This window comes from Balaenoptera ricei, chromosome 20 (genome assembly GCF_028023285.1).
Source record: "Balaenoptera ricei isolate mBalRic1 chromosome 20, mBalRic1.hap2, whole genome shotgun sequence".
In the NCBI taxonomy this organism is placed as follows: Eukaryota; Metazoa; Chordata; class Mammalia; order Artiodactyla; family Balaenopteridae; genus Balaenoptera; species Balaenoptera ricei.
Window position 1 is genome coordinate 54,499,985 of NC_082658.1, and position 26,435 is coordinate 54,526,419.

Below are 26,435 nucleotides of genomic sequence, written 5' to 3' on the forward strand. Positions count from 1 at the left end.
TAAGGGAATTAAGAAAGATTATCAACAGAAATGCAGATCACTGTAACAAGGAACTAGAAAACTATAAAGATGAACCAAAGTTAGACAATTAAATTGCCTAGATAAAAACCAATCTAGAAGCAAGGAATAGCAGACTAAATGACACAGAAGAACGAATAAGTGATCTAGAAGATAGAATAATGGAAATTACCCAAATAGAATGACAGGAAGACAAATAAAAAAAAAAAAGAAAGCAATATATGAGATCTATGGGGTAATACAAAGCGTGCCAACCTACGCATAATAGGGGTTACAGAAGGAAATGAGAGAGAGAGAAGGGGATGGAAAATGTATTTGAATAATATCCAGTCATGATAAAAACTCACCAAAGTGTGGGCATAGAGGGAACATACCTCAATGTAATAAAAGCCACTTAGGACAAACCCACAGCTGACACAATATTCAACAGTGAAAAGCTGAAAGTCTTCCCTCTAAATTCAGAAACAAGACAAGGATGCCCACTCTTACCACTTCTATTCTTTTTTTTTTTTTTTTGGCCACACTGCACAGTTTGTGGGATCTTAGTTCACCGACCAGGGACTGAACCTGGGCCACAGCAGTGAAAGCACTGAGTCCTAACCACTGGACTGCCAGGGAACTCCCTCACCACTTCTATTCAACATAGTACTGGAAGTCCTAGCCACAGCAATCAGACAAGAAAAAGAAAGAAAAGGTACACAAATTGGAAGGGAAGAGGTAAAACTTTCACTATTTGCAGATGACATGATAGTCTATAAAGAGGACCCTAAAGTCTCCACACAAAAACTATTAGAATTAATAAATGAATTTAGCAAGGTAGCAGGATACAAGATTAATATACATAAATCTGTTGCATTTCCTTACACTAATAATGAAATATCATAAAGAGCAAGCAAAAAACAATCCCATTTAAAATCACGTCAGAAAAATAAAATACCTAGGAATCAACTTAACCAAGGAAGTGAAATACCTATATGCTGAAAACTATAAAACACTGATAAAGGAAACTGAATATTATTCAAAGAAATGGAAAGATATCCCATTGAATATTCTCTTGAATTGAAAGAATTAATATTGTTAAAATGGCCATACTACCCAAAGCAATCTACAGATTTAATGTAATCCCTTTCAAAATATAAATGACATTTTTCACGGAACTACAACAAATAATCCTAAAATTTACATGGAACCACAAAAGGCCCAGAATTGCCAAAGCAATCCTGAGGAAAAAGAACAAAGCTGGAGACATAACCCTTCCAGACCTCAGACTATACTACAAAGCTTCAGTAATCAACAAAACAGTGTGGTTTTGGCACAAAAACAAACATATAGGTCAATGGAACAGAGTAGAGAGCCCAGAAATAAACCCACACACCTATGGTTAATTAATCTATGACAAAGGAAGCAAGCCTATACAATGGAGAAAAGATAGTCCCTTCAACAAGTGGTGTTGGGAAAGCTGGATAGCTATATGTAAATCAATGAAACTAGAACACTTCCTCACCCCATATATAAAAATAAACTAAAAATTGTTTAAAGACCTAAATATAAGACATGACACTTTAAAACTCCCAAAAGAGAGCATAGGTAAAACATTCTCAGACGTAAATCACAGCAATATTTCCTTAGATCAGTCTCCCAAGGCAAAAGAAATAAAACGAAAAATAAACACATGGGACCTAATCAAACTTCAAAGCTTCTGCACAGCAAAGAAAACCATCAACAAAATGAAAAGACAACATAAGGAATGAGAGAAAATATATGCAAACAATGTGGCCAACAAGGGGTTAATATCCAAAATATAAAAACAGCTCATACAACTCAATATCAGAAAAACAAACAACCCAATTTAAAAAATCGACCAAAGGGACTTCCCTGGAGGGCCAGTGGTTAAGACTTCGCCTTCCAGTGCAGGGGGTGCGGGTTTGATCCCTAGTCAGGGAGCTAGGATCCCACATGCCTCGCGGCCAAAAAACCAAAACATAAAATAGAAGCAATATTGTAACAAATTCAATAAAGACTTTAGAAAACTATGGACTGAAGACCTAAATAAATATTTCTCCAAAGAAGACACACAAATGACCAACAGGCACATGAAAAGATGCTCAACATTGCTAATTATTCAAGAAATGAAAATCAAAAGCACAATGAGGTATTACATCACACCAGTCAGAATGGATGTCATCAAAAAGTCTACAAATAATATAAATGCTGGAGAGGGTGTGGAGAAAAGGGAACCCTCTAGCACTGTTGGTGGGAATGTAAATTGGTGCAGCCACTATGGAGAACAGTATGGACATTCCTTAAACAACTAAAAATAGAGCTACCATATGGTGCAGCAATTCCACTCCTGGGTATATACCTGGAAAAAATGAAAACTCTAATTCAAAAGGATACATGCACCCCAATGTACCTAGCAGTACTATTTATAATAGCCAAGACAGGAAACAACCCAAGTGCCCAACAACAGATGATTGGCGTAAGACATACACACACACACAGTGGAATATTACTCAGCCAGAGGCAGCTGGGGAGGGACAAATTAGGAGTATGGGATTAAAAGGCAGAAAATAATATACATAAAATAGATAAGCAACAAGGATTTACTGTATAGCACAGGGAATTATACCAAATATCTTGTAATAACCTATAATGGAATATAATCAGCAAAAAAAAAAAAAACCTGAATCACTATGCTGCACAGCTGAAACTAACACAATATTGTAAATCAACTATACTTCAATTAAAAAAAAAACCCAGTATGTTTGCCCAAGTTGGCAGTCCCTCAAAGATTGGTACTATATTACTCCAAGGATAACAAAGAAAAATCATTTCCTTCAGAAAGCATCTTTGAATCAGAGATATTATAAAGGTCATGAGGGCTTCCCTGGTGGTGCAGTAGTTAAGAATCCACCTCCCAATGCAGGGGACATGGGTTTGAGCCCTGGTCCGGGAAGATCCCACATGCCACAGAGCAACTAAGCCCATGTGCCACAACTACTGAGCCTGCGCTCTAGAGCCCGTGAGCCACAACTACTGAAGCCTGTGCGCCTAGAGCTGCTCTGCAACAGAGAAGCCACCACAATGAGAAGCCCGCGCACCACAGCAAGGAGTGGCACCTCGTTCGCCGCAACTAGAGAAAGCCTGCGCACAGCAACGAAGACCCAACACAGCCAAAAATAAATATATATATATATATAAAGGTCATGAAATCTTCCAAATTAAACAGAGTTTCTATTTTGTTTAATTATAAGAAATTAGTAAGTGCTTTGTAAAAACCCAAGATAAGAAAGTGCAAAGACTAGCTGGGCCAGGGCTAGGTAGAGCTAATACCAAAATTGATGGTGCTTTAGATACGACAGTCTTTAGGAAAGATTCTCTTTAGGCTGGAAGAAAAGGAAATAACTGTCAGAAGAAAATGACATCTTAAAACTTCACAGTCTTTGAAAAGAGAACCAAGTCATTAATTATACTTATTACCTTCCACAAATATATTACATCTGTAATTAAATTGGCCTCAAAGGGACAGAGTCTTATTATGGTTTTCATGTTTAAAAGGGTATTTTTAAGTAAAAAAATATATTACTCAATTAAGTTATAGAAATTTAGTTAAATGATAAATATTACATACTGGACGTTCCTCAAAAAACTAAAAATGGAACTACCATATGATCCAGCAATTCCACTCCTGAGTATATATCCAAAGAAAATGAAAACACTAATTTGAGAAGATACATGCACCCCAATGTTCACAGCAGCATTATTTACAATAACCAAGATATGGACACAACCTAAGTGCCCATCAACAGACGAATAGATAAAGAAGATGTGGTATATATACACAATGGAATATTACTCAGCCATAAAAAAGAATGAAATTTTGCCATTTGCAACAACATGGATGGGCCTGGAGGGTATTAGGCTTAGTGAAATGTCAGGGAAACACAAATATATCACCTATATGTTGAATCTAAAAAATAAAGCAAACTAGTGAATATAACAAAAAAGAAACAGATTCACAGATATAGAGAACAAACAGTGGCTATCAGTAGGGAGAGGGAAGGTGGGAGGGGCAAGATAGAGGTAGGGATTTAAGAGGTACAAACTACTATGTATAAAATAAATGAGCTACAAGGATATATTGTACAGCACAGAGAATAAAGCCAATATTCTATAGTAACTATAAATGGAATTATAATCTATAAACATTTTGAATCACTATGTTGTATATATACCGAAAACTAATATAATATTGTAAATCAACTATACCTCAATTTAAGAAGATAAATATTATATATGGATGAGAAAAATAAAACTCATATAAGTTAACCGTGCAAAACAACTGTTATTCATTAAAAATTTACTCAGTATTCTTTTTTTTTTTTTTGGCTGCGTTGGGTCTTCATTGCTGTGCGTGCGGGCTTTCTCTAGCGGCGGCGAGTGGGGGCTACTCTTTGTTACGGTGCGCGGGCTTCTCATTGCGGTGGCTTCTCTTGTTGCAGAGCATGGGCTCTAGGCGCACGGGCTTCAGTAGTTGTGGCACACGGCTCAGCAGTTGTGGCACACGGGTTTAGTTGCTCCACGGCATGTGGGATCTTCCCGGACCAGGGATCGAACCCGTGTCCCCTGCATTGGCAGGCGGATTCTTAACCACTGCGCCACCAGGGAAGTCCCTTTACTCAGTATTCTTACTTCAAAATACATTCTTTCTATCTCTCCAAAGTTTTTGGATGACTAAAAGGGAAATTTTTACTCAGCCTTGCTAAGTTATAAGCTAAAGAAAAAATATGTGCATTTACATCAGGCCAACTATTAGTGGTCATAAGAAGCCTTAAACACTTGATACTGAGACTTTTAATTAAGACATAGAAGAACTTATTATTAATCAGTAAAAGAAAAATGAGAGAATCATATTTTAATCACTCTAAATTTCAAATCAAGGCAAACCCTCTGATAGATTAAATTGCTTTGTAAATTTTGGGTAGAAGGTAGCTCTACATTATGTCCTGGAATTTTCCAAGTGTGAAATAAAAATACAAAATGATGTTTAAGTTTATGCAAGAATTTACATATGTCTTTTTAAAAGGCTAAAATAAATGTAACTTTCTAAATTCCCTACACTTGCTTTATAGGTCAGATAAGTTACATTACACTGTTATTTAAGAATATATAGGGACTTCTCTGGTGGCGCAGTGGATGGACTCCGCACTCCCAATGCAGGGGGCCCGGATTCAACCCCTGGTCAGGGAACTAGGTCCCACATGCATGCCACAACTAAGAGTTCACATGCCACAACTAAGGAGCCCGCATGCCACAACTAAGGAGCTGGCGAGCCGCAACTAAAAAAGAGCCCTGGAGCTGCAACTAAGGAGCCCACATACTGCAACTAAGAAGCTGGCGAGCTGCAACTAAGGAGCCCACGAGCTGCAATTAACACCCAGCACAACCAAATAAATAAATAAAAGAATATATAAAAGTATACATGTGTATTCAACTAAATTGGTATGATTTAAATAAAAAATCTTTATAAACTAGTTCTTACAAGTCAGATAAAATTGAAAAATATGTGTAGCTATGAGTTATTCCACTATACTATCTGGGTAGAAGGTTTTAAGATGGCATATTTTTCTGACAAATGCTTATTTTCAATAATGATTATGTTTCATGGTATTAGTTTAAATGTATTTTCTAAAATTCTTAATTGCTTATGAGACCTTAATCTAAATCAAAGTTGAGGTAATTGAGTGAGTAATTTTACTTTATATGGAGGCTACTATTGAAATTAAAAATCACAGAGCAGAGTAAATAAAGCACATCGTTATTGTACAGCCTCCAGATGTCTTCTTGAGTAACATTTTTTTTTTTTTTTTTAGGAGAGCCAGTAAAACTCATTTAAAAGAACTAACGCTTCCCATACTGATGTGTTTCTCAATTTCAGGGAGGGGAGAAAATTTTGGGTCCTATAAAGGGACATGGCGTGTGAACGAATGGGATATATATAATGGAACTAATTCAGCATTCCTATGTCTCCAGGTCTTAAGTTTCTTCCTGTGCAAAATGCCAACGGTTTTATGGCATCTAAGCTTCCTTTATATCATCCAGAACTGTATCTGGCAATTTACTGCCCAATGTAGCAAGCTGTTAGAATCACACCCAGATGTGTCAAAAAACATACCGAACTCAGAATCTCTGTTAAATCCATCTACATCGACAATTTCAGCCTGATGTAAAATAATGCTCCTCTTCCCTTGGCTGGTCGCCCTCAAAATCCACTTCCCAGAAAAGTCCTTGGATTTGTGTTGACATTAACAAACAAAATATCTCTAATCTTCTTCATATGCAAACTTTCTCTTTCAGAATCTGCTGTCACATGTACATGTGTTTTACATTTACATGTCGCTGAATGCTGGGATCCCATTCTGATTACTGGCTCTTGTTGAGGAGTGGGTCCTGAGGGGAATTATTGTCTGTTTTCTTGCATGGGGTCTTCCTCTAGTGAGGCGGTTACATCGTGTCTAAGCCAGGGAAGAGCAGCTTCTTCAGGAAAGGAGGGAAAGGGAGGTTCATCTCTATTGGGACGGATACCAGGCGCGTGACTCCCTTTCTTGGATATCCACTCAACTACGGAATTTCACCTAATGGGAAGAGTCAGAAGATAAAGTTCCTCTGAACTTTCTTTCCAGGCAACAACCCAACTGTCTAAATAACTTAAGATACGTGCAATGATACATAACTGTTTTTGATACAAATAAACATTCTATTACGTAAGAGTCTTTGAAGCAAAGCATTTGGAGCTTGGCTAGCAGCTTTTTAAATGCAATATTAGGCAGTAGTCAACTCTTAACTCTAAAAAAGCAGGAGAATGACAGTAGTGACTCTCCACATTCAGTGAGACTCCCTGATTCCTAGTCTATCATGTGATGGGGAGTAGGTCTGAGGGAGAATTATTATCGTTTTGCATGGGGTCTTCTCTAGTGAGGGGGTAACACCATGTCTAAGCCAGGGAGAGGGAGCTTCTTCAGGAAAAGGGGTGCAAGGGAGGTTTATCTCTAATGAGATGGGTGCCAGGAGCACAACTCCCTTTCTCGGATGCCCACTTAACTGTGGAATTTCACCTAATGGAGATAATCAGAAATGAAGATACTCAGTGAGATGTTCAGTGAGACCCACCTGTAGAGTCTACTCCATAAGTTCACTACTGAATGCCTTTGCTAACATTCCATTGGTCACTTCATTGTCAAAACAATAAATCTCTATATTTCTATCATTTGGTAAATATTTATCCTCCCTCCCTTCCTTCCTCCCTCCCTCTCTCCCTTCCTTTCTTTCTTCTGCTAGTCCCATTATACATGCACAGTATTGACAGGTTGTATGATTCTTTAAGTACACATGATGCTTCATCAGTAAGTTCTGTGTATACCATGCTCCAATTTTCTCACTTGTTTATTGACATGAAAGGAAAGAGAGATTGGGAGAGGAAGAGAGAAAGCAATTCAGCTGTACAACTGTCATTATCTCCAACTCATGTCGTTGGTACCTTTCTTAGTCTTTCGCGAGGGAAACAAATATTTTCCTTTTCCTTAGTTTTTAGTCATTCTTATTTCTCTAATAAAATGAGTGGATTTTTTTGCATTTCATTAGAACTTATTTTGTTGTTCCTAAGATTAAAGTTTATTCTATATAATTTAAAATGTGTTCCCCTCCCCCCTTATTATTAGGACTGTAAGCTTCTGATCATTGGGACCTCTAATCACAAAGATGTCCTTTAGAGATGAAAATACTTAATTCTTTCAGCATCTTCATTCAATCTGCCTCAGGAACACAACTGATGCTGGTTTTGGAAATGAAAATGTCTTGGTCTGTTCAGGCTGCTATAACAAATAACACCAGTAGCGTTAGCTGACACCTCCACCACGTCACATCATCATCATTTCTTTTACGTGGTGAGAACATTTAAGACCTACTCACTTACCAGCTTTCACGTATATATATAGTACAGTATGATTATCTATAATCACAGTGCTGTGCATTACGTTCCCAGAACCTATTCATCTTCTAACTAGAAGTTTGTACGTTTGACCAACATCTCCCCACCCCCCCACCTTTGGTAACCACCATTCTACTCTTTGTTTCTACAAGTTCAGCTTTTTTAGATTTCACATATAAGTGAAATCATACAGCATTTGTCTTTCTCTGACTTATTTCACTTAGCATAACGCCCTCTAGGACCATCCATGTTGTCACAAATGGCAGAATTTCATTCTTTCTCATGGCTGAATAGTATTCCAGTGTGTGTGTGTGTGTGTGTGTGTGTGTGTGTGTGTGTGTGCTCTTCTTATATTTTTGTGTTCCTATTTGGAACCATTCCTTTCTGCTTAAAAAAACTCCTTTTAGTATTTGTTTTTGAGCAGATATGATAGTGATGAATTCTCTGTTTTTTGTTTGTCTAAAAATATCTTTACTTTGTATTTTTGAAGGATATTTTCACTGAGTATAGACTTAGAGGTGAAAGTTATTTTCTCCTAGCACTTTAAAAATATCATTCTGTTGTCTTCTGGTTCCCTCGTTTTTGTTGGGAAATGGAGATGACACCTCAGCTATTGTTCCTTTAGTTATCTTTTTCCCCCCTCTGGCTGCATTTATAGTTTTCTATTTTTTGTTGTTGTGGTTGTTTGTTTGTTTTAGCACTTTTGCTATTATAAGCCTGGGAGTAGTTTTCTTTGTACTTATTCTGCTTGGGGGCTTGGGGTTCACAGAGATTCTTGAATCTCTGGGTTGACATCTTTACTCAGTTTTGAGAAATTTTTGGCCATTATCTCTTCAAATTGCTTTTGCCTAATTCTCTTTTCTTCTAGAATTCCACATGTTAGAACATGTGTTCTAATTGTGTTCAACATACCTATGCTCTTTATTTTCTATTTTTCCTTCTTTCTCTACTATGTTATTTTCTATTGACCTGTTTTCTGGTTTATTAATCCAATTTTTTAAACATCTTTATTGGAGTATAATTGCTTTACATATTAATCCAATTTTATGCTGGGTTTATTTGCTGTAAATCTACCTAATTGAAATCGTTATCTCAGCTGTTGCATCATTCAGCTCTAGAGTTGCCATTTGATTCATTTTTATTGATTACAGTTCTCTGGTGAAATTGTTTATCATTTCACCTATTTTCTTCAACACATGAATCCCATTATGTTACAGTCTTTGTTTTGCTAACTCTAATGTCTGCGATTCTCTTTCTTTGACTTCTTCCTCTTGTACTTTTGAATCGAGTCCCGTCTCTTGGCTTGACTAGTACTTTTTTTAAAAAAATTATTTAGTTTTGGCTGCATTGGGTCTTCATTGCTGCACGCGGGCTTTCTCTACTTGCAGCGAGTGGGGGCTACTCTTTGTTGTGGTGCACGGGCTTCTCATCGCGGTGGCTTCCCTTGTTGTGGAGCATGGGCTTTAGGTGCGCGGTCTTCAGTAGTTGTGGCACGCAGGCTCAGTAGTTGTGGAGTAAGGGCTCAGCAGTTGTGGCACACGGGTTTAGTTGCTCCACGGCATGTGGGATCTTCCCGGACCAGGGATCGAACAAGTGTCCCATGCATTGGCAGGCGGATTCTTAACCACTGCACCACCAGGGAGGTCCCACCCTGGGAGCCTTATCTGTTGCTCTGACAAGCATTTGGTCGACCCTGGATGTTGAATTGTCACCTGCTTGCTATGACTTAGATATTTAAATTTTAGTGCTTTATAGTTTGTGTGTTTGTGTTAATAAAGCAATTCTTTGTTTAAAAAAAAACAAAAACAAAAAACAAAACCCAAGTCTCCTACCTTTTAACCTAAGGAGGAACACGATCTAAAATTATAAGTGTTTCTTTTAAGAATGTTGCAAAACTTGTATCTTGCTTCCTGGCAAGATTACATATTAAAGGAAAAAAATTAATTTCAAAGCAAATATATTTCTCAGTTCCTCGGTATAAAAAGTATTTTTTTTCCTTTAGGAAGAGAATACTTTTTCTAATATCAGAATAATATTAAAAAAGTAGGGCTTCCCTGGTGGCGCAGTGGTTGAGAATCTGCCTGCCAATGCAGGGCACACGGGTTCGAGCCCTGGTCTGGGAAGATCCCACATGCCACGGAGCAACTGGGCCCGTGAGCCACAACTACTGAGCCTGCGCGTCTGGAGCCTGTGCTCCGCAACAAGAGAGGCCTCGATAGCGAGAGGCCCGCGCACGGCGATGAAGAGTGGCCTCCGCTTGCTGCAACTAGAGAAAGCCCTCGCACAGAAACGAAGACCCAACACAGCCATAAATAAATAAATAAATAAATAAAATTTAAAAAAAAAAAAAAAAAAAGTAATAGTTTACTCTTTTCTTCATGGACATTAAGGAGCCTCTGTCTTGAAGGTTTAAGATAACAGTTTAAGATTCAGCTTCCTCTTTCAGGAGAAATAAAAAGTGATTCTGATGGTGTTGAAAATATTAAATACAGTGCATAAGCTTGTTTGCTTAGTTGATAACTCTGCCAGAGATATCCCTCCACCCTTTTCCCTTTCCCAGTCCCAGTGTATCCTTAGGGTTTTCCCTTCAGGCTGGGAGTAGAGCTCCCTGGGCAATGCTCAGCCTCTCAGTGCTTCCCTGGCACTGGGCAGGTTTCGCTTACCGTTAGCATCAGGGACTGCTAAAGGCAACACCTGGGGGAATTGGAGCAATGGCTATAGCACACCTGGATCAGCACACTTGGGTTCCCTGGCTATACTTCAATCCACTTCCTCTTGGCAATTCAGAGTAGGAGGCGGAGGGTCACTCAAAATTCGCAGGACTCACTGGGGAAGCAGGGTGCTTAGAGATAAAGCTGGACCATTCTGAAGCACCAGTGCTTCCACGAGGGTGAGAAGTAGTCCAGGCTGGTGGAAAGCATTCAGACATTCCTTCTTCCACCCAGGATCTGACCTCCTGACCTAAACTGTTAGAACCTATGTCAAAGAACCAAGCCAAGATACTCATCCACTGGCCACGGTGGTCCAATTCCAGCTGTGGCCCCAGAATGGATGCTGGTGCTCTGGGCACCCAGCTTGGCTCTGGTAGGCATGATCTCTTGGTAATAGTGGTAGAAACACAGCTATCTGGGGACCACGCTCAGAGCAAAGCCAAGAAGCGGAGGCTGGGAGCCAGAGAAATATGGCATTGCTCCAGCGCCAGGATCTGAGAAGGAGAGAGGAAGCCATTGGGCATCGCTGATCAGAGACACGTCATCCAAGTGTATGATGCTGGTCTCTGCAGAGGCAGATCCACCCTTAACTACTGAGCTGAAGAGAGACATCTGTGACTGGGGAGGAATAATAAAGGCAAGAAAAAGGGCAAAGACCTCTCTACCCAATCTATCCTGCTCACCCTGACCTTGGGCCATAGACACACACACTCCTGATGCCTGAATTTCCACCATTACTTGGACTTGAGCTGCTTTCTTCTCAGTTAAGAAACAATTCCTCCGAGACCGATGGACATTGTGCCTCATCTGTGAGGAGTGAACCGCTGGAGTAGGGCACTTAACCATCCTGGAATCATTTGCCCTGTATCACCCTGTCCCCACCTCGCACCCTCCAGCAAACATTCTCAGGCTTCTTTGTCTTTGTACTTGCTGTTCCCTCCGTCCCTGGGAACAAAACCAGGTTGTGGGTCTCCTCCATGTGCAACACTCCCCAGATGTGACAAACAGAAGCAACCTGAGTATTCCATACCTCGAGCCCTCCTATGTCAGTACCTGAGGCTGACTTTTCCCCACACATGATAGTTCAGAAGGCATGTCTTAATTCACTTTTTTTGCTCCCTCTCCATTCCTCCACCCCCATGATGTAAGGCTTAGAGAAGGGCCAGGCATGTGATTGGTACTCAGTGAATTTTTTAAAAAATATTTATTTATTTATCTGGCTGCACCGAGTCTTAGTTGCAGCACGCGGGGTCTTCATTGCCCTGTGCAGGATCTTTAGTTGCGGCATGCATGTGGGATCTAGTTCCCTGACAAGGGGTCAAACCCAGGCCCCCTGCATTGGGAGTGCAGAGTCTTAACCGCTGGACCACCACGGAAGTCCTGGTACTCTGTAAATATTAAATGAGTGAGGGAAGGAAGGAAAGGATGTCTTTTTCTCCGTGCATCTGGATGATCTCCAGCCGGCCCCTTAACTCTGCTCCCGAGGTCTCTGGGCAGGCATCTGTAGGTTGCAGCCCATACACAGGGAAAGGCCCCTCTGAGTCTAGGCTCTCTAGGGAGCAAAGGGCCTGGCAAACTCTGGGCAGAACGTGAGAGGAAGGGAGGGATGCCAGGTGTCGCTGGGAGCTTCTCACCTGGGCTGTGGTCGCTGCCCTAGCAGGGTTCATTTATAACCCAGCTGCTGGCCCTGCCCTCCAAACAGTCCTGCTCTTGGCTGCACCCTTCCTCTTTCCCTTCTCCCCCCACCCCTCTGAGTCCACCATCTATCCTGTTTGCCCATCCAGGGTGGCTGGCAGCACTTAGAATGGACAGAAGGAGAGTGCTGGCTACAAGGGCACAGGCATTTAGGGCTCAGCGGGGCTTTAGTAGAGCACCCTCTCTGGGTGTATTCTGGCCTTGGACACTGGAGGCCACCCTAAAGGCACCCTCTTCGTCTCCCTGCAGCCTTGGGATGGGCTCTGGGGTCAGCAGTCCTGACACTGGGTCGAGGCTTGCCTCAACCTAACCTATTTACATAGTAGCAATTTTTTTCATCAGCTCAAAAGTATTTGTACTCCAAGATTCCAACTCAATGGCCTGGTTATATTTACACGGACTGACCCTCTGTACCTAGCGATGGGGGTTGGGGAAGGGGAGGGAGATGGAGCAGGGAGGGGCAGGAATGGAACCGACCTCTTCTTGGTTATTTGTTCTCTATCTTCATAAGATAACTGGCAAATCCAGGAAGGCTCTTTAGCCTACTTTGAGCTTTGAGCGCCACCTGCTGGCTACCAAGCAGTACTAGATGGAGGAGCCTCCCGGTACTCATAAAGCCAAGAGAAACAGGCAAGTTGTGGAAACCTCAGAGCTGGCGGAAGAACTCTGGAACACTTTGTCTCCCTGTGACTAAAACGAGAGTGTCCAAAAGGGCCTGTATTTTCCTTCTGCTGGTTATAGATGGGCTGCACATGGTGTCTTACGTATGATGAGAGGTCCATGAATACTTAATTGCTCTTTTTCCCAGATCCAGCCTCCCAGCCCCAGCTCCCAGACCCCACGACTGTTCTTGCCCTCAGATCCTCCACTTGCCTGGCTCCTGGCAAAGTCCTGGGTCCAAAATTCAGATTTCCAACTGCACCAGCTCCGATGTCATCTGCCGAACACCCATCTACTGGCTGAGGTCACCGCTGAGGCCACCATGAGGTGCTTCCCAGGGCTGCACCCTGTCTTCAAGGTACAACCTCTACCCTCCACGTCCCCCTTCACTCGGACCCCAGAGAAAAGAAACAGCCCAACAGTTGTTTAGGATTTTAAAAGCCTAAGCCATCTGGCTGGAACGATGTAAACAAAAATGCTTCAAATTCAACAAGCATTCATATGTTATTGTAGCAAAGAATCTTTACAGCAATTTGTGAATGGAGGAGAGGAAGTGTGATGGATGATTGTGTCAAAATCTTGAGCCTTGCGTTTTTATTTTCAATGTTAAACTCTTTTTATGTTGAGCTAATTACAGATTCACACGCAGCTTTAAGAAATAAGACAGAGAGGTCCCATCTGTCCTATTAAGTCAAGTTACTTAGCATTTATTCAGTACATATCGCAGGGCAGCTCTCCAGAATTCTCTAGCAATCAGTATGAAGTAGAGTAGGAATATAATTTGTTAAACAAAAGTGTTGGTTCTGCTTTTGGAGAGCTACCATTTTGCTGGGAAGAAATGTGGTACATATGGGGGGGAAGAAAACAACCAACAACAGCAAGCAGAGAACAATATCTGGAAATAGAGTTGAAATCAAGAGAGATCACCATAAACACTATAGGATCACTGGAGAATGTTCCACAACAACTGAGAAATCTTTAAGAAAGTAGATCAAAGGGCAAAGAGAACAGCCCAGATTATTCGTGCCTGCCCAAGGAGAGAGGTGGCTAAAGTCCTGCATGAGGGTGACAGGAGTGGAAGAGAGAAATCAAAAGTCTGGCGATGGAGGAAAATCACTGCAGCATGCTTGAGTGCAAGAATGAGAAAGCTAGGACAGAGGTCTAAGCTTCTGCAACATACAGGAGCACACAGGAATGGGTACTGTTGTCCTGACATAGAAATACTAAAATTTTCTAAAAGTGAGTCCAGTATGTATTGCTAGGTGGAAGGTAGCAAAATAAAACTTACTCTTGCCTAGAAAATATTCTCAAAATCTTGAGACTTTAGATATAGAAGAGAAGGGGGGAAAAAGGATACAAGCTGATGAACCGGAGCAACTGTCAGCAACAGTAATGTCAGGAGAAGAAGCCAGTTTGGGAACAAAGATGAGGTGTTCAGTTTTAGATACAAGGAGTTTAAAGTGTTGGTAGGACGTGCAAGTTAATGTTTGGCAGGCAGAACAACTGAGTTGCATTTCTTCTGGGGGTCCCCACCTCCACTCCCAAACCTGGCCGTGAGTAGCAGTGGCCCCTCCGGGGCCATAGTTCCATAGTTCCTACATGGTTGCAAAACGTTCCATAGTACCTCAGAGTTCCAAGATTCATTCCGTGTTGACAGACATTCAAATACCTGCTATGAATGAGCCACATAATCCAAAGGCCAGGACCCCCAGGACTCCACTCCCTCTGTGTATATACACATTTCTGGTCTTTGTATCCCTTTTACTGTCTAACCTCTGGTCTCTCAGCCTCTAAGTCTTCTGATTTCCCCACATCCTTAGAGGGCCCTAGCTTAGCCATGTTGCCTCCATGTACATCTTGATATGCACTAGTTAGTGTGTTTCTGCCAACCTGGGCCAGGTAACCTGTAATAGGGCATCCCTCAGAACACAGAAGAGGAGGATCAAATGCAAAGGTCAGCAGCCTGAATCCCTAAGTGGGTGCAGTTGGACTAGCACTCCTGGAACCCACGTACCATGTGGAAGCTCCCATTTTTCTCCAAGAACACAACAAAAAGGGATATTGTAGATTCACTGCTGTTTCCACCAGGCCCATGTGCTTAAAAGGGTTAAAAAAAAAAAAAAAAAGCATGACATATAACCAAATCTAACAAGATCAAGGGCCAGTTGAGAGGAAGAATCAAAGCTAGGATTAAGAGCATGAGCAAAACAGTGTATAAAAAGATAACTCTTGGGACTTCCTTGGTGGTCCAGTGGCAAAGAATCTGCCTTACAATGCAGGGGACGCTGGTTCGATCCCTGGTCAGGGAACTAAGATCCCACATGCCGCGTGGCAACTAAGCCCACGCGCCGCAACTAGAGCCCGCGTGCTGCCAACTACAGAGCCCATGCGCTCTGGAACCCGTGCACCACAACTACAGAGGCCATGTGCCCTGGAGCCTGCGCACCACAACTACAGAAGAGAAAACTCGCACGCCACAACTAGAGAGAAGCCCACACACCACAACAGAGAGCCTGTATGCCGCAACTAAGACCCGACACAGCCAAAAATAAATTAAATAAATAAATAATAAAAAATTAATCTTTAAAAAAAAAAAAAGATAACTCTTAAAATGTAGAGACCAAAGGACCAGTCTGGAAATTATTGGTGTCATCTCAATATGAGGAGCCTACCCTGGCCTGGGGTAAGGGCTGTGGGATGGCAAGGACATGACAGATAAAGAGAGTCTGAATCCTTGAAACATCTTACACATTCAGTTTATCTATGCCCCACAGCTTTCCACAAATATTTGCGGCAATTTAAATAAGGTTAACATAATACAGTTAATAAGGCAGAAACAGACACGTATGATCCATTAAAAATCACCTCCTGCCGCCAACCTTTCAGCAACCCACTCACTATCTCACCAAGCAAGAGGTGGAGTTTTAGCTTAGAACTTGCCTTTTCAGACGGGTAATAAAAGACAGTCTCAAGAAATCATAAATTCTCAGAATTTTTGCATTGGCCACTTCGAAGTTTTTCCGGAGAAACTTTGTGAGGTACAGATTGAAAGAACCTGAAGACTGACTGAGTTTCAGAAGAGGAGTGAATGAGGGAGATTAAAAGATTGAGCCTGAGGTTATGAGTATTGGCATTGACTGGGCTAGAGAGAAGAAAAATTGTTTAAGTTAGAGTAACAGTGGGACACGTATGGGAAGAAATTAAGCAGACAGTTGGAAAAGGGGTCACTGACATCCAAATTAAACTATCAAGACTGAATGTGGGGGACTTCCCTTGTGGCGCAGTGGTTAAGAATCCGCCTGCCAATGCAGGGGACACGGGTTCCAGCCCTGGTCCGGGAAGATCCCGCATGCTGCGGAGCAACTAAGCCCGTGCGCCACAACTACTGAGCCTGTGCTCTAGAGCCCATGCTCAGCAATAAGAGAAGCCCCCGCGATGAGAAGCCCACACACCGCAACGAAGAGTAGCCCCCGCTCACCGCAACTAGAGAAAGCACGCATGCAGCAACGAAGACCCAATGCAGTCAAAAATAATAAATAAATAAATAATAAATTTAAAAAAAAAAAAGACTGAATGTGGGTGGGCCAAGGACTCACTCCAGTCTTCAAATCATTCCACCATAATAAACAACAAGGTTCCACTGTATACCACAGAGAACTATATTCAGTATCCTATTATAAACCATAATGAAAAAGAATATATTAAAAAAAAGAATATATATATGTATAACTGAAGCACTTGGCTGTACAGCGGAAATTAACACAACATTATAAATCAACTATACTTCAATAAAAAAAAAAAATTCCACCCTAATCTACCAGGAGAGGCTGGTGCAATGATTCTTCTTTTACTGAGACAATCTGCCCAGGAATCACTGCACATAAGAGGCTTACTATTGCCTCTAAATCTTTGTTAATGGTGATTCCCATTTGGACTACACACCCCTAATTTTCCCATCAATCCTCTCTCTCCCTTCCTTTTACACCAGGCTCAAAACACCTTTGGGAATCTCGATCACATTCCTTTGATCTGACTTTGATCAGTTCTTACCTCTCACTCCATCTGTATTACTCCTGTAGGGCTGCACTGCTGCACAACTCCAGGTGGGCACTCACATTGGATCCTCTGTCAATGGTTTCCACTGCAGTGTGTGACATGGTGGCCATCTGTAAACAGTAAGAGAAAGGATCAAGAGTTCTAACGCCAAGTCTTCTCTTTTACCTAGAAGCTCTGGTCTAGAGGTCACCATTTTGTCTCTCCCTCTTCTCCACAATATCCAAACAGCAGCTCCTGTTATTCCACTGCTGCCCCCTAGAGGGCTCTCTATTTAAACCTTGAGCAATAAACTGAGGAATTAAAATGTGTGGTTTTAGTGTCTCATCTTCAGACCAGGTGGGTTATATTTTCTACTTTGTGGACTGGCTGAAATCAAAGCAACAATAATTACTTAAAAAGAGGACCGTTGACACTTTTAACTGGATAAAATGTTATCCATGTTATGCATGGAGAATTCCCTGGTGGTCCAGTGTTTAGAACTTGGCAGTTTCACTGCAGGGGCCCAGGTTCGATCCCTGGTCAGGGAACTAAGATCCCTCAAGCCACGGCATGGCCAAAAAAACCAAACCAAACCAAACAAACAAAAGAAACCTAGATGTGTCAGGTAATGATGAGGTTCAAACAACAGGCTTTGTAAATTACCAGGGAATCCTAGAGTACTCCCTCCTGTCTATCCCTGCTGCAGTTACTACATTTTTTTTTTTAAGCCTGTACTGTATAAGTGGTGTTTCTTTCATTCCTTCTCATGGTTTATTCCTACTCTCTCACTTTGTGAAAAAAATAAAGCTCGTTTGAGATTTGCTTATTTTACTAGTTTATTTTTAAATGTTTTATGTGTATTCTTGTTTCTCCACTTACTACATTATCAATTTGTGTTATTTGCTTCCTCCCACTCTCTTCATGTTTAAAGCCTTGTACTAACCTAAGATGTTAACAATAGAGGAAACCAGGTGTGGAGTATATGAAAACTCTCAGTACAACCTTCAATTTTGTACAATTTTTATGTAAATCTCAGTACAATTTTTCTGTAAATCTAGAACCAATCTTAAAAATAAAGTTTATTTTAAAGATTAAAACATGGGCAATGGTATACAACAAGTTTTTTAAAGCAGAAGTCATGATTTTAATAATCGACAAGGTGGAATTTGAGCCAAGAAAGCAAGGTTACTTTATAAAGCTAAAGGGTACAATTGGCAAAAATCAATTACAGGAAAAAAACTGTAAAAAACACAAACACATGGAGGCTAAACAGTGTGCTACTAAATAACCAAGAGATCACTGAAGAAATCAAAGAAGAAATCAAAATATACATAGAAACAAATGACGATGAAAACACGATGACCCAAAACCTATGGGAAGCAGCAAAAGCAGTTCTAAACAAAAAATCTTAAAATCTGTATGGAGACACAAAAGACCCCGAATAGCCAAAGCAGTCTTGAGGGAAAAAAACGGAGCTGGAGGAATCAGACTCCCTGACTTCAGACTATATTACAAAGCTACAGTAATCAAAACAATATGGTACTGGCACAAAAACAGAAATATAGATCAATGGAACAGGATAGAAAGCCCAGAGATAAACCCACGCACCTATGGTCAACTAATCTATGACAAAGGAGGCAAGGATATACAGTGGAGAAAAGACAATCTCTTCAATAAATGGTGCTGGGAAAACTGGACAGCTACATGTAAAAGAATGAAATTAGAACACTCCATAACACCATACACAAAAATAAACTCAAAATGGATTAGAGACCTAAATGTAAGACTGGACACTATAAAGCTCTTAGAGGAAAACATAGGAAGAACACTCTTCGACATAAATCACAGCAAGATCTTTTTTAATCCACCTCCTAGAGTAATGGAAATAAAAACAAAATAAACAAATGGGACCTAATGAAACTTCAAAGCTTTTGCAAAGCAAAGGAAACTACAAACAAGACAAAAAGACAACCCTCAGAATGGGAGAAAATATTTGTAAACGAATAAACGGACAAAGGATTAATCTCCAAAATATATAAACAGCTCAGGCAGCTCAATATTAAAAAAACAAACAACCCAATCAAAAAATGAGCAGGGGGCTTCCCTGGTGGCGCAGTGGTTGAGGGTCTGCCTGCCAATGCGGAGGACGTGGGTTCGGGCCCTGGTCTGGGAAGATCCCACATGCCGCGGAGCAGCTGGGCCCATGAGCCATAGTTGCTGAGCCTGCGCGTCTGGAGCCTGTGGTCCGCAACGGGAGAGGCCGTGATAGTGGGAAGGCCCGCACACCGCGATGAAGAGTGGCCCCCACTTGCCACAGCTAGAGAAAGCCCTCGCACAGAGGCGAAGACCCTAGACAACCATAAAATAAAATAAATTTTACAAGAAATGCAAACCTTTAAAAAAAAAAAAAATGGGCAGAAGACCTAAATAGACATTTCTCCAAAGAAGACATACAGATGGCCAAGAAGCACATGAAAAGCTGCTCAACATCACTAATTATTAGAGAAATGCAAATCAAAACTACAATGAGGTATCACTGCACACCAATTAGAATGGGCATCATCAGAAAATCTACAAACAGCAAATGCTGGAGAGGGTGTGGAGAAAAGGAAACCCTCTTGCACTGTTGGTGGGAATGTAAATTGATACAGCCACTATGCAGAACAGTATGGAAGTTCCTTAAAAAACTAAAAATCGAATTACCATATGACCCAGCAATCCCACTACTGGGTATATACCCAGAGAAAACCATAATTCAAAAAGACACATGCATCCCAATATTCACTGCAGCACTATTTACAATAGCCAGGTCATGGAAGCAACCTAAATGCCCATCAACAGACGAATGGCTAAAGAAGATGTGATACATACATACAATGGAATATTACTCAGCCATAAAAATGAACGAAATTTGGTCATTTGTAGAGACGTGGATGGATCTAGAGACTGTCATACAGAGTGAAGTAAGTCAGAAAGAGAAAAACAAATATTGTATATTAACGCATATATGCAGAACCTAGAAAAATGGTACAGATGAACCAGTGTGCAGGGCAGAAATAGAGATATAGATGTAGAGAACAAACGTACGGACACCAAGGGGGGAAAGTGGCTGGGGGGTGGTGGTGGTGGTGGAATGAATTGGGAGATTGGGATTGACACATATACACTAATACGTATAAAATAGATAACTAATAAGAACCTGCTGTATAAAAATAAAATAAAATAAAATTTTAAAAAAAAAGCAGTTCTAAGAGGGAAGTTTATAGCAATTCAATCTCACCTCAAGAAACAAGAAAAATCTCAAATAAACAATCTAACCCTACACCTAAAGCAACTAGAGAAAGAAGAACAAAGAAAACCCAAAGTCAGTAGAAGGAAAGAAATCATAAAGATCAGAGCAGAAATAAATGAAACAGAAACAAAGAAAACAATAGCAAAGATCAATAAACTAAAAGCTGGTTCTTTGAGAAGATAAACAAAATTGATAAACCCTTAGCCAGACTCATCAAGAAAAAAAGGGAGAGGATGCAAATCAGTAAAATTAGAAATGAAAAAGGAGAAATCACAACTGACACTGCAGAAATACAAAGGATTATAAGAGACTACTACAAACAACTATATGCCAATAAAATGGAAAACCATGAAGAAATGGACAAATTCTTGGAAAAATACAATTTTCCAAGACTGAACCAGGAAGAATTAGAAAATATAAACAGACCTATCACAAGTAATGAAATTGAAACTGCAATTAAAATCTTCCAACAAACAAAAGTCCAGGACCAGATGGCTTCACAGGCGAATTCTATCAAACATTTAGAGAAGAGTTAACACTGATCCTTCTCAAACTCTTCCAAAAAATTGCAGAGGGAGGAACACTCCCAAATTCATTCTATGAAGCCACCATCACCCTGATACCAAAACCAGAAAAAGATATCACAAAAAAAGAAAATTACAGACCAACATCACTGATGAACACAGGTGCAAAAATCCTGAACAAAATACTAGCAAACAGAATCCAACAACACATTAAAAGGATCATAAACCATGATCAGTGGGATTTATCCCAGGGATGCAAGGATTCTTCAGTATACGCAAATCAATCAATGTGATACGCCATGTTAACAAATTAAGGAATAAAAACCATATGATCGGGCTTCCCTGGTGGCGCAGTGGTTGAGAATCTGCCTGCTAATGCAAGGGACATGGGTTCGAGCCCTGGTCTGGGAAGATCCCACATGCCGCGGAGCAACTAGGCCCGTGAGCCACAAGTGCTGAGCCTGCGCGTCTGGAGCCTGTGCCCCGCAACGGGAGGGGCCACGATAGTGAGAGGCCCGCGCACCGCGATGAAGAGTGGCCCCCGCTTGCCGCAGCTAGAGAAAGCCCTTGCATGAAACGAAGACCCAACACAGCTAAAAATAAATAAATAAATAAATAGAGTAGCTATTTAAAAAAAAAACAAACCATATGATCATCTCAATAGATGCAGAAAAAGCTTTTGACAAAATTCAACACCCATTTATTATAAAAGCTCTCCAGAAAATGGGCATAGAGGGAACCTACCCTCAACATAATAAAGGCCATATATGACAAACCCACAGCAAGCATCATACTCAATGGTGAAAAACTGAAAGCATTTCCTCTAAGATCAGGAAAAAGACAAGGATGTCCACTCTCACCACTATTATTCAACATAGTTTTGGAAGGCCACGTCAATCAGAGAAGAAAAAGAAATAAAAGGAATACAAATTGGAAAAGAAGAAGTGCTAATAAAAAAGAGGCTTTAATTTACTTGCTTCATCCAATCAAAAACAAATAATAATTTTTTAAAAAACTAAAAATAGGGAAATTCCCTGGCGGTCTAGTGGTTAGGACTCGGCGCTTTCACTGCTGGTGCCCAGGTTCAATCCCTGGTTGGGTAACTAAGATCCTGCAAGCCATGCAGTGAGGCCAAAAAAAAAAAAAACAAAGTTAAAATAAAAACCCTAAAAATAGAGTTGACCTAAACAATATAATTAACAAAGTAGACCTTACTGATATATATCAAACTTTGCATCCTGAAAGTAGAGGATACTTCATCCTTTCAAGTGGCCAATAATATTTATGAAAATTAATCATATTTAAGACTTTACGAAATATTTCAAACCCCCCCAAAACAGAAATAATGCAGAAAATATCCTATAATCATATTGCAACAAATGAATTTAATAAGAAAATCAAAGAGTCCTCTCTGTTCTGGAAGTTAAAAACAAAGCTCTCTTTCATATAATTGGGTCAAAAGGGAAACATAACCCAAAACAAAAGAATTAATGGAAATGATAAAATAATAATGTAAAGAATATATACCAGAATCTATGAAATGTGGCTCAAGTAGTACTCAGAGGAATACTTAATCACCTTAAATACATATTTCAAAACAAAATGGAGAAATAAGCATCTTTTTTAAAAGAGAGAAAATAATAACAAAATAAACCGAAGGAAAGCTGCAGAAAGGAACAAACGAAGAAAACCAAATTATAATAAATTAGAAAACAAGAAAAACAGAACTACTATATAAATCTAAAATACTTTTTTTAAAGGTAAATAACTCATCAGCCCAATCAAAAATGAGGAAGTGAGAAAGTGCAAATATACAAAAGAACAAATAATGGAAGGAAATAAAGAGATAGAGAACACTTAAAATACCATAAATGACTTTGCTCAACGCCATGCAAATAAATTTGAAAACTTGAATTGAATGATAATTTTTTAAATAAAATAGACTGTTTTCAGTCTAGAACTTAACCTATATACTGTTGTGGTTTTCACTGATTATAAATTTCCTGTCCAGTAATTCTAAATTGTTCTTTTACGTGTTTCGGTTAGCAGAGGGCTAGAGTGACGAGGAGAAAGAGAGGCAGGTTTCCAGCTTGTATGGACAGGCATCCAGGACAGGCAGGGATGCACAGAGTCCCGATTTCTAGAGGGATAATGTTGCAGGGGGCATTTAACCTTGAAACAACAGCAGGCAACTCCTAATCCGAGCCAGTACCTTCAAAGGAAGGATAAAGTGGTCTTACACTGGAGCACTCCCTGACTACTCCAGAAGCCAAAGCAAACACTCTCTGCAAGAAAGCTTCTCCCACATATTAAGATTAAGCAATCAATTCACAAAGATTATCAAACACACAAGGAAGCCAGCCACTATGAGTAAAATCTGAAGCAACAAGAAAAAAACAGAGTTAGAGCCCAAGGGAATAAAGCTACTAGAAGTGACAAATACAGTGACAAATACATATGAAATGCTTAAACAGTAAAAAGAGTTGTATTTACAAATGAAAGCATATAAAAAAAGTGACCCAGATTGAATGGATGGATCAGGAAAAAACATATTCTAGAAACAAGAAAAAATAGGATTGTTGAAATTAAAGTCTTAAAGGATGGCTTTAAAAGAACATTTGGAACAATTAAAGAAACAATGAAAGAATTGGAAGATTTGTCAAAAGGATGTATCCAGAATATGAGAAAAACAGATACAGAAATGAAAAAATATAAAAGAAAGATTTAGGGGCTTCCCTGGTGGCGCAGTGGTTGAGAATCTGCCTGCTAATGCAGGGGACACGGGTTCGCGCCCTGGTCTGGGAAGATCCCACATGCCGCGGAGCAGCTGGGCCCGTGAGCCACAACTACTGAGCCTGCGCGCCTGGAGCCTGTGCTCCGCAACAAGAAAGGCCACGATAGTGAGAGGCCCGCGCACTGCGATGAAGAGTGGTCCCCACTCGCTGCAACTGGAGAAAGCCCTCGCACGGAAACGAAGACCCGACATAGCAATCAATCAATCAATAAATAAATCTTTAAAAAAAAAAAAAGAAAGAAAGATTTAGAGACATGGAGGATAAAATGAGAAGGTATAATATAGAAATAACTAGAGTTTTAGAAGGAAAGTATGGTCATAAGAGACAAAAGGAAATATTTTAACCAATATTGGTTAATGGTATTCTAGAACAAATGAAGCATTAACACTCACAGATCAGCGCTTCTCAAGCAGAAAAAAATGAACATAAATTCATAACCAGAAACTCAAGAGTAAAACTTCAGAATACCATAGATGAAAAGGCCCTGTAAATAGTCAGAAAGAAAGGAAAGATCACCAGCAAAGGCAAGAGTTAGCATGACAACAAAAGTCTCAGTAGCAACAATGGAAGACAGAAAACAATGGAATCAGGTATTTGTCATACTGAAAGAAAGCATTGGTGAACCAAGAAATGTGAGTCCAGCAAAACTCAAATAAAGGTGTTTTCAAATTAAAAAATAATAATGAGGAAATTTACTTCTAAAGGTATGCTTTAAAAAAAACTTCTGAGAGGGACTTCCCTGGTGGTCCAGTGGCTAAGACTCCACGCTCCCAATGCAGGAGGCCTGGTTTGATCCCTGGTCAGGGAACTAGATTCCACTGCCACAACTAAGAGTTCGCATGCCGCAACGCAGATCCTGCGTGCCGCAATGAAGATCGTGCATGCCATAACTAAGACTTGGCGCAGCCAAATAAATAAATTAAATAAATAAATAATAATAATAATAAAAACCTTCAGAGAATGTGCTCCCAAGAAGAAGGAAAATAACCCCATAAGAGTTATTTGAGATGCAAGAATGCAGTGTCACATAAGGAAATCAAAACAAACACTACAAGGTTAAAATGATCATACTTTTGGACTTCCCTGGTGGCACAGTGGTTAAGAATCTGCCTGCCAATGCAGGGGACACGAGTTTGATCCCTGGTCTGGGAAGATCCCACATGACGCGGAGCAACTAAGCCTGTGCGCCACAACTACTGAGCCTGCGCTCTAGAGCCTGCGAGCCACAACTACTGAGCCCGTGCGCCACAACTACTGAAGCCTGGTGCCCTAGAGCCCACAAGCAGCAACTACTGAGCCCATGCGCTCTAGGGTCCACGTGCCACAACAAGAGAAGCCACCGCAATAAGTCTGTGCACCACAATGAGGGAAGATCTTAGGAAAGGAACCCCAAAATGTTGTATATGAACTCCTGGGCTCACTCCTGAACTGCACAAGTAAAGATCAGATCACAAACAGACAGGAGAACTGAACAAAGTCAACAGACTTTGAGAACTGAATTAAGTGACAGGCTACCACTGGCCACTGGGTGGCACAAAAGTGGGACAGATCCAAATAGCATTGAAAAGGCCTGGAAAATAGAACTGGCACTGAAACCACAACCACAGAACACTGATTGGAATTTGTGAACTGAATCCAACCAGCTCAATTGCCTGAGAAAACAAAAATACCAGCATGCTCTATAGGACTTAAACAAGATTGAGTCTCATAACATAATATTCAAAATATCCAGATTACACTCCAAAATTACTCATACCAGGAATATCTCAACTCACATGAGAAGAGACAATAGATATCAATGTGAAGATATTGGGACAGATGTTGGGATTATTTGACAAAGACTTTGAAGGAGTGATTATAAAATACTCCAACAAGTAAGGGCAAACAGTGTTGAAATGAATGAAGAGATGGAAAATCTCAGGAAATAAATAGAAAATATAAAGAAGAACCAAATGAATATTCTAGAACTGAAAATTAAAATAAGTAAAATTTAAAAAAAAATTCACTGAATGAACTCAATGACAGAAAGGAACTGATGAAAGAAATATTCAGTGAACTTGAATACAGGTAATAGGGACTTCCCTGGTGGTCCAGCGGTTGAGAATCTGCCTTCCAATGCAGGGGACGTGAGTTTGATCCCTGATCGGGGAACTAAGATCCCACATGCTGCAGGGCAACTAGGCTGAGCCTGTGCGCCACAACTAAAGAGCTTGAGTGCCACAACTACTGAGCCCACATGCTCACACAACTACTAAGCCTGCACGCCACAACTAGAGAGCCTGCACGCCACAACTAGAGAGAAGCCCACACACTGAAACTAAGACCTGATGCAGCCAAAAATAAATAAATAAAATAAAAAGTATACATATATTTATAGAAACTATGCAATTTGAATAACATTGAGGAAAAGAGATTGAAAAAAGTAAACAGTGCCTCAAGGACATGTAGGACAAAACCAAAAGGTCTAACATTCATGTCATCAGAGTCAAAGAAGCACAGGAAAGAGAGTGTGGTATAGGAAAAAACTTCTTAAAAAGAAATAATGGCTTAACAAAGCTTCTCAAATTTTATAGAAGACATAGACCTATAGATTCAAAAAGTTCACCAAATTACCAACAGGATAAAAAACCAACCAAACAAAAAATCGTCACCCAGGCATATCACAATCAAACCACTGAAAACTAAAAACAAAGAAAAAATCTTGAAAGCAGCCAGAGA

General features: G+C 40.3%; 1 long non-coding RNA gene across 2 annotated transcripts in view; it reads right to left on the reverse strand.

Moving 5' to 3' along the window:
- LOC132354610 (uncharacterized) overlaps window positions 1-26,435 on the reverse strand; it is a 238,919-nt gene that overhangs the window by 144,688 nt on the left and 67,796 nt on the right. For both annotated transcript variants that reach the window (XR_009499345.1, XR_009499347.1), the window contains exon 4: window positions 17,122-17,237. This is a non-coding gene — a long non-coding RNA (uncharacterized LOC132354610). The remainder of the gene's footprint in view (window positions 1-17,121; window positions 17,238-26,435) is intronic.